General features: G+C 40.3%; 1 long non-coding RNA gene across 1 annotated transcript; it reads left to right on the forward strand.

Moving 5' to 3' along the window:
• Positions 1-1,978: 1,978 nt before the first annotated feature.
• On the forward strand, positions 1,979-8,038 carry LOC117508722. The gene is made up of 3 exons (XR_004560177.1): positions 1,979-3,298; positions 4,018-4,022; positions 8,028-8,038. It is a non-coding gene; the product is annotated as an uncharacterized LOC117508722 (long non-coding RNA).
• The last annotated feature ends 220 nt before the right edge of the window (positions 8,039-8,258 follow it).

Genomic DNA, 8,258 nt, shown 5'->3' on the forward strand with positions numbered 1-8,258 from the left:
TTTTGTTGTTAGTGAAACGGGCTGTGTAAAAACCCGTGATGCCTGATCATTTGGCATGTGGACATGGTGTTACTGTGCTGACTGAGCACTGTGATCTAGGGCTGCTTTTGTTGGTTTGTTGTTTGAGAGGCCCATATCTCACATTGGTCTCCTGCTCCAAGGCCTATGATCCAGGCTGGACCCATATTCTGAGCAGTGATTCCACACTTCATTTTTAATGCATAATTTTACATGTCCAGACAGCCAATCACAGAATACAGAATGTGTTGTAAGAATCTGTATTTATATTGATTTCATCAGATACCGTGGCAACTATAAAACTTTTCATTTTAGTGCATTGCACTCTAATGGTTTGAGGATTTTTTTTTGGGGGGGGGGGGGGTGAGGAGAAGTCACTGGCTCTCATCACACCATACAACCGCCGCTGTGTAATTTACATAGTTACAAGTTTATTACTTTCAGCAGTGAGATTGTGGGTTGATAAGCTCATAGTGGATGAATGTCCCAGTAAATGGTGCAAGTAACAATCAATTTCTTTGTGTGATATTAAAACACAACTAGTTCATTTTACTGCGTTTTTACATCAGGGTCCTTTTGTACATATTTACCTTGTCAACACATCATCAGCTATCATTAGTACTGTAATAATGTCTTTCATAATGCTGTAAGGACACTTCTCCTCACTGCAGGGCATTACACACTTTGGACACCTATAAATCTTTACAATTATATGTGATAAATGGATAAGCACTACACAAGTGGAATTTATTCTTGGAATTTGTTTACCACATTTTACTAACCAGACAACAACAGACTCTGAGCCAGCTCTACCTTCAGACAGGCAGATCCGTGTTCTGGTCATTTTACTGCTCTGTTCCGTATGCTCGAGAGTAAGTGGCATCACTGTCACTCAGCATCATTGATCTAGGTACAGGCCACATTTGAGCTGCCAAAAGACACCCGTCCAGGTTGGGTTACACATATCTGGGTCAGAATTTACAAACATTAAGGGGCAAGTCTAAGCCAGATGATTTTTACCTTCTGGCTAGTCTTTGTAATCTTTCTAAACCCATTGTTTTGTATCTCTTCCTTGCCGAAACATCATTTTTTGTATTTCGAGTCAGTGATTAGAATAGTACCAGTAGAGTTTAGTGTAGATTGCAACCTTAATGCTAATAGATTTTGATATATTTTCCACAGTGAGGATGCTCCCCACTGAAATGCTAATATGTAATCTGTAATAACACTACATACATACCGTAGTGGTTCGAATATAAGACAGTGCCAATTAAAAGACTATCCTCCTTTTTCAAGACATATTTTTTGAAAAATTCTTTCGGAGTACCATTTTTTTTTTTAATCACAAAAATGCTTCTGTTTGAAAATATTCCTGATAAAAGTACAATGGCCCATTTCTACCGCAGGAACTCAACTGACTCCCCAGATTTCACCAGTGTTTAAAGGAGTGGCCCAGTAGTTGGCATTCTCAAGCGTTCTGTCTCAACAGTGTTGAAGAAGTACTGGGCTCACAGTGACTGCAAGCATCTAATGCTCGCGATAACTAGCAAGCAAACGTTAACCTGCACATTAGATGCAACACAGCATTAAAAAGGTTTGCTTGCTAGCTATTGCTAATGTCCAACATTAGCAAGCTAGTCAAAAGGCAAAAGCAGGAAAGGGCAAGTCATAAGTCCATACCCTGCAGCATGGACTTTCCTCACCTTGATGAGGTCCTGAAAAATCACTTTTCGGGGGCAGCACCTGCAGCGTAGACACTCGCAAAAGTGTTGGACCCCCTAAAATGGTTTGCAGGTTCCTGCGATCGAAACAAGGCCTACTGAGAAAGACAAAAACCCAACTACATTGTATAGAGCTGTTGTGCAATAAACAGTGCAAACAGACCTACCATGCCAAGCCATGTAGTCATGTCAATCAGTCTTTCTCCACAGGTGGAACTTCCTGTGCATGCGCACCACTTAATGTAATGATATGAGATCAGCTTTACAGACGGGTAAACACCTGAAAGATCCTTGGAGATTGTCCCATAAAGGGACAAGTAAGACAACTACAAATATTTTTTTTTAAAGTTAACTTTGTCAATGACCACAAACAGGAATTCTTCTGTTTGTCAAAAACTGCAAAATGATGCTCTCCTGATGCAGTTTGAGCAGCAAAAATAGAAAATAAAATAATGTGGACCCATTGTTGAAATAAAATTGAACCCGTTTTGTGCACATTTTAAAATAGCCATATTTAGTGCCACCAACTGCTGCGGATGGCTATGATATGCAAAAGTCTCCATCCTGAGCATAACATGACCCCTTTTTCTCCCAGATGTTTTTCCAGGTGAATACACAACACTGTATATTCGGACCAATATGGTAGTTAACCTGCTGATCTATTGGTGTCTTATGTATATGTTTTCCCCACAAAATACTTTATTTAGAGATTTATTTATTTATTTATTTACAAAAAAGATGACCTATTTATAAACTGTAACCACATCTTGTTGAGGTGAACAGTGTGGAATCTCGATCAAGCAGTGTGGTTTTAATGTGCAATACAGGACAGAATAGATGTTATTTCATTAGATGAGAGGTCACTTGATATCTGCTTCAGTGTTTGTTGTGAGCCTCTGCCAATGTACATTTCGTTGCCGCATTTGGTTGGAGGAGATAAGGAATGTAACCAGCATGTTTACATAAAGGCAGTGTGGAACGTTGCCAGTATAACTATCAGTCTTTAGTTGTCAGAAGTGAAAGAGGAGAATTTAATGGATGTAGGTCAGCGGATGGAGCACATGGGTGCATTTTGCTCAACAACCACCAGGTGGGACCACATGGCACACACAGTCACACACGCTGTACAAGTCTGCTGAACTAATCTTCAGTTAGAAATGTATCATAGAAGGTACAAAACTGTGGCAACACCTGTGTTTATATACTGAGATTTGTCCCAGCAAATGTGACCCAGGTCTGGCTTCGCAACCCAAACAAAAACTGTCTAATGTCTGCACAATGTTCCATGTTTAGATAAAGTTTATACTAACTGTCTGACTTCAGTCTTTGCTGTTGTGTAACCAGATTTGATGACCCCCATTTAGCCTCCCCTCCTTAATCCCAGCGTGTCTGTCTGTTTTCTTCATATTGCTCTGCAGATGCATGACGAATCCTTCTGTATGTGTTAGCAGCATGGTCTACTGTGATGGACACCTGTAGGAACTTTTGTATCCACTTCATTCCCACAGGTTAATTCCCCAACATCAGAGGTGTTGTCAAAAATAAAATGGAGGACACATGTGCAGTGTACAACCACATGCATAAATACACAACAGCAGTGTGCATCCAGTGTTGACTGCTTATTACAGCTGCAAAGGTGGTTCCATGATGCCTGGTGTTTAGCAGCAGGACAGTGCAAAAAAACTCAGGGTGGGCCTTAGCTCAAAGGAGATTTGATTAATCATTTGAGATTTGATTGATCATGAGACACTTTTCCACTGTAGGGATTATATCCTGAATACCTTTCAACCTGGCTTCCAAGGAGTAGTCCCATCTCTTGGCTTAGATCCTACTTTGTTTCCACCAGGTTGGATAGATCACTGATGTTGACACCAATCAGCCATAACACAGTGACCACCTGCCTAAGGGCCCATTCACACTATGATGTGACGTGACTGATGCCTTCCGATGTAGCAGATTCACAAAAAGTAAAATGCTGGCAAAGGTGCACCCCAGGGGTCCACATTTCTTCTCTCCAGTGCAGGTCAACATGGCCCAGCAGAGAGCACCATTGTACTGGTGGAGCTCAACGTTTGCGGATGGTCCACTGACTCACGCAGGATGTAGTTTAACTGCCATTGTTGGAGGGTGGGTGCATTTGCAGCACACTCCTGAGAGCAGCAACATAGTTTGGCGGAGCTGATTGTTGACTCAACATTCATGAGGGCAGGTAACGTTGCCTATATAAACTCAAGGTAAAACTGCGATTGTGATATTTCTTCATGCCTAAAGGATCCAGCAGAGGTGGTGGATCAGTCAAGCCTCCGAGTTTAGCCAGTGGAGGTCCATAGAAGAAGGCACAGGGGAACAGAGCGGTAACAGCGTATTAGCAGAGGTGACGCAGCGGTAGCAGAGCTCAACTCTTGCCAATGTTTTAGCATGAACATTAAAGATTTCATTCATTCAAAAGATTTTAAGCATGCTGAAAAGTTTTTCTGGGGCCACGTTGAACATCAGTTTTGCCTGACTGACCAACTTAGCTCCTGCACAGTCTAACAAGCCTCGGTACTGGTCATCTGGAAACAACTTTAAACATTCTATCAGCGAACACCGAGCTAATCGTCAGTGTGTGAATGGGCCATAATATTGAGTAGGTCATTAGTGATCGATCTCTGCTCCCCTCCACAGCATGTCTTTTTCCTGGTTCTCTCCCTCAGCCCCAACCAGTCCCAGCAGAAGACTGCCCCTCCCTGAGCCTGGTTCTGCTGGAGGTTTCTTCCTGTTAAAAGGGAGTTTTTCCTTCCCACTGTAGCCAAGTGCTTGCTCACAGGGGGTCGTTTTGACCGTTGGGGTTTTACATCATTATTGTATGGCCTTGCCTTATAATATAAAGCGCCTTGGGGCAACTGTTTGTTGTGATTTGGCGCTATATAAAAAAAATTGATTGATTGATTGATTGATTGATAGGTCCCCCTTTTGCCACCAAAACAGCCCTGACCCTTCAAGTCATGGACTCTACTACACCTCTGTAGGTCTGCTGTGGCATCTGGCACCAAGACTTTGCAGCAGATATTATAATTCCTGTAAAGGCCATCTCCTATTACCCATTTATAACCTCATTTTCATGCAGATTTCAAAATTGAGGAAATAGTACCCATTTAAAAAAAAAAATTGTAGCTAAGATTTGTAAGTAATCACAGTTCTTACTGTTATACATTATTTTTATCCAATTGCATATGATTGTAACTGATTATTTCTAGTTACAGCCGTAGGTACCATTCACACTATACAATTTTTGTTGTTGTTTTTTTGTTTGTTTGGGGCGTTTTTTGGTGGGGGGTGGGGGCTTGCCCAAACACAAGAACATTACTTCCTCTTCCTGCATTTTTCCACATTTCCAAAAAGCGCTATATATATATATATAGTTTTCATGTTGCACAGGGGGATCAAAAAGAGGTTCATCTCAGAGAACGATTACTGCATATTATACCTGATTGTCCACTTTCACCTACTTTTACACAGGTTTAACCACAATATGCACCACTTAAATCGGATTATTCATTTTTTAAGTTTATTTTTTGGATGTTTAAATCTTTTATCATTGCTCAAAATGTTTACCACTGATTGCACCACATTTCAGGCCCTGACTGGGTATCTGATACCCCCTAAATCATAGACAGTTGGGTGTGTTGCATGATGGTGCCCTCATGGATCAGGCTTGTTTATCCAGCACATCTCACGTGACCGTGTCACCAGTTGACCACTTTTCCTTCCTTGGGCCCATTGGTAGGTACTCACCCACTACAGACCGAGAACATCCCACAAGAGCTGCAGTTTTGAAGATGCTTTGGCCAAGTCATTTAGCCATCACGATTTGGTTCTTGTCAAAGTCACTCATATCTTTATGCATCCCCATTTTTGTTGCTTTCAGGACGTTAACATCAAAGAAAAAAAATCATGAACTTCCTACAAAATATATCCCACCCCTTGACAGGTGTCACTGTAACAAGGTTTACCTGTTCACTTTACCTGTCAGTGATGTTATGGCTGATTGTTTGTGCTGATGTGAAGCAGTGTGCCTCATAATGTGTGTCAGTGCAACTAAGGGATCGGCTGTGTAACTTTCAATGTACAGTGATGACCTTGGTGGCCACCAGACCTAGGCTTTGGAAATGAAAGGAAACATCCTCATTGCAAGCTGTCTGTAATTTCAAAACCACACATATTTTGAGAGAGAGACAGAGACAGAAGGAAGAAGTGTCTGCTTCAACAACATTCACAGAAAATCCTTTCTGGAGGGTTATGTGGAGGTATGACTGTGTAATTTGAAGGTTCAAACATAATGGCTTTGAAATAATCAGAAAATAATGGTTTTCTGATTTAGTACATTTCTGAGGAGAAACTGAGAATGGCAAGTCAGTGACAACCATCCCTGCTCCTAATCTCCTCCCATTGACATTACAATGCTGGTTGTAATTTAACCAGTAAATTGGTCTGAAATTGGTTGCATTTTCAGGTACTAATCCCTGTGGTGGAAAAAGTCATCTATTTATGGCCCAGTCCTCCACCAAATTTCACTAATATCAATCACAACTTTGAGGTATCCTGCTAGCAAGCAGAGGAGTGTTTGGCTCGGGTGACACTTGCATAAATTTGATCCCCGCGCTGCCGCATAATTCATCTTGCCAATGCGTCCTGCTTTGTCCTGCACACAATGACACGCAGTGTTTTCAAATAGGTTGCACAATGTTCACGACTAGTTCACGCAAGTGGCATGAAATTTATGCGTGCCAGAAATTTTGAACATTTCAAAATTTTCTTTGCGCACTGGCAAGCAGCCTTGCACAGTTCACGTACAGTTTACAAAGAGTTTAGTCATTGGCATGCAAGATTGCATGCTAGTGCGGGGATCGAATTTACTCAAGTGTCAAGGTGCCTTTACGTTCAGGAGCTGTGATAAGCGAGCCTCCTCGGGTGTGTCCAGCTTAAATCTGAAATGTGAAACATTCCAGGTCATATTCTTGTTTGTTGGTGTATATTTCTGTGTCTGTGTTGGTGTGTCCCCTCTTCCCTTTCACTCCCAGGTCTTGCTCTTCAGTGTGTGTCTTTGTGAAAACCTGTGATAATAAAATTTTCTCTCTCTGCCTGAATCTTTTTAAGGAAATAATGACTATGTTAATACAATATAATGGCATAGACATGTATTAATACAATATGAAATAATGGTTCCATTTTTTTAAATAAATGAGAAGAAAAATTCTTATAAAACACAGCACCTGTTTTTCAGAACATTGCATGAGGTGTAACATGTTAACATGTCTAAGAGCAAACGAAGGTCTGTAAGCAAAGTTGACTTTATTTGAATTTAATTTATTTTCAAAGTGCAATGTGTCTGAGTCATTATTTAAGCACCCCAAGACAAACACACCACAATAAGACCTGTTCAGAGCTTTGAGTTGAACGCAGCATTTTTCTTTCCCCACAAGAACAGGTCGGGGAAAGATATGAAATAACACATATATATAATACAGCCAAAACTGAGTTCATTTAAATTGACATGAAGTAACAAGTTGCAGAAAATATATTCAAATTATAAATGCAACAGCACTGAATCTTCAACCAGCCTCACTAGGAGTGACCATCGAGATGCCACACTCGGTGGGTAGATTAGATTATCTTGGGAAAGGTGAAGTGCTCATGGATGTGGATTAAAAAAAAAATTAATTGTGAACAAAATTTAAGGAAAATAAACCTTTTCTGTGCACAGAACAAACCTGAGATGTTTTGTAAAGAATGGTCCAAAATACTTTCAACCAGAATCCAGACTCTCATTGGAAGCTATAGGAAGCGAGGCTGTTAATTATGCAAAAGGAGGATCTACTAAATTTTTTTTTTTTTACTTTATTTTTCAAAGTTTTATCAAATGTACAGATGAAGGCAAAAAAGAAATAGGAAATAAATTAAAAAGGAACAAGTCAAACGGGGGGTTTACAGGAGGTGTCAAGAAGTACACATTCCAAAGCAGATTAGTAATGAGTACAAGTTCAAATGGCATTATTTGCAAGATATGTATCCCATTATTCCCAAAAAGCATCACCCTTTTCTTTTTGGAGTCGTACGTTAAAAGTCAAGTGTTCCATGCAATGAATATTATTTACTATAGCTACTCATTGATTTATTGGGGGGGGGGGGGGGGTTCTTGTTTAACCAGTGCTTAGTTATTGCCTTTTTGCTTGCTGTCATAAAAATTTTTTAAAAAGTATTTATCAACTCTGGACAGCTTCTGATCTATGTTACCTAAATAAAAAGACACACACATAAATGCAATATCAAAGTCAAGAACATCTTTAACTATTTGATGGACACCTTCCCAAAAGGGTTCGAGAATGGAGCATCCCCAAAAAATGTGTTGTTTGCTGGACAATGGCCACAATTTCACCAACATTCAGGTGGTTGACCTGTCTGCTTACATTTCATTTTGGGAATTGTAAAATATCTAACCATATTCTTCCAGGAGAAGTCCCTCCACATTTGTGAATA

Source organism: Thalassophryne amazonica, chromosome 4, assembly GCF_902500255.1.
Source record: "Thalassophryne amazonica chromosome 4, fThaAma1.1, whole genome shotgun sequence".
Taxonomy (NCBI): Eukaryota; Metazoa; Chordata; class Actinopteri; order Batrachoidiformes; family Batrachoididae; genus Thalassophryne; species Thalassophryne amazonica.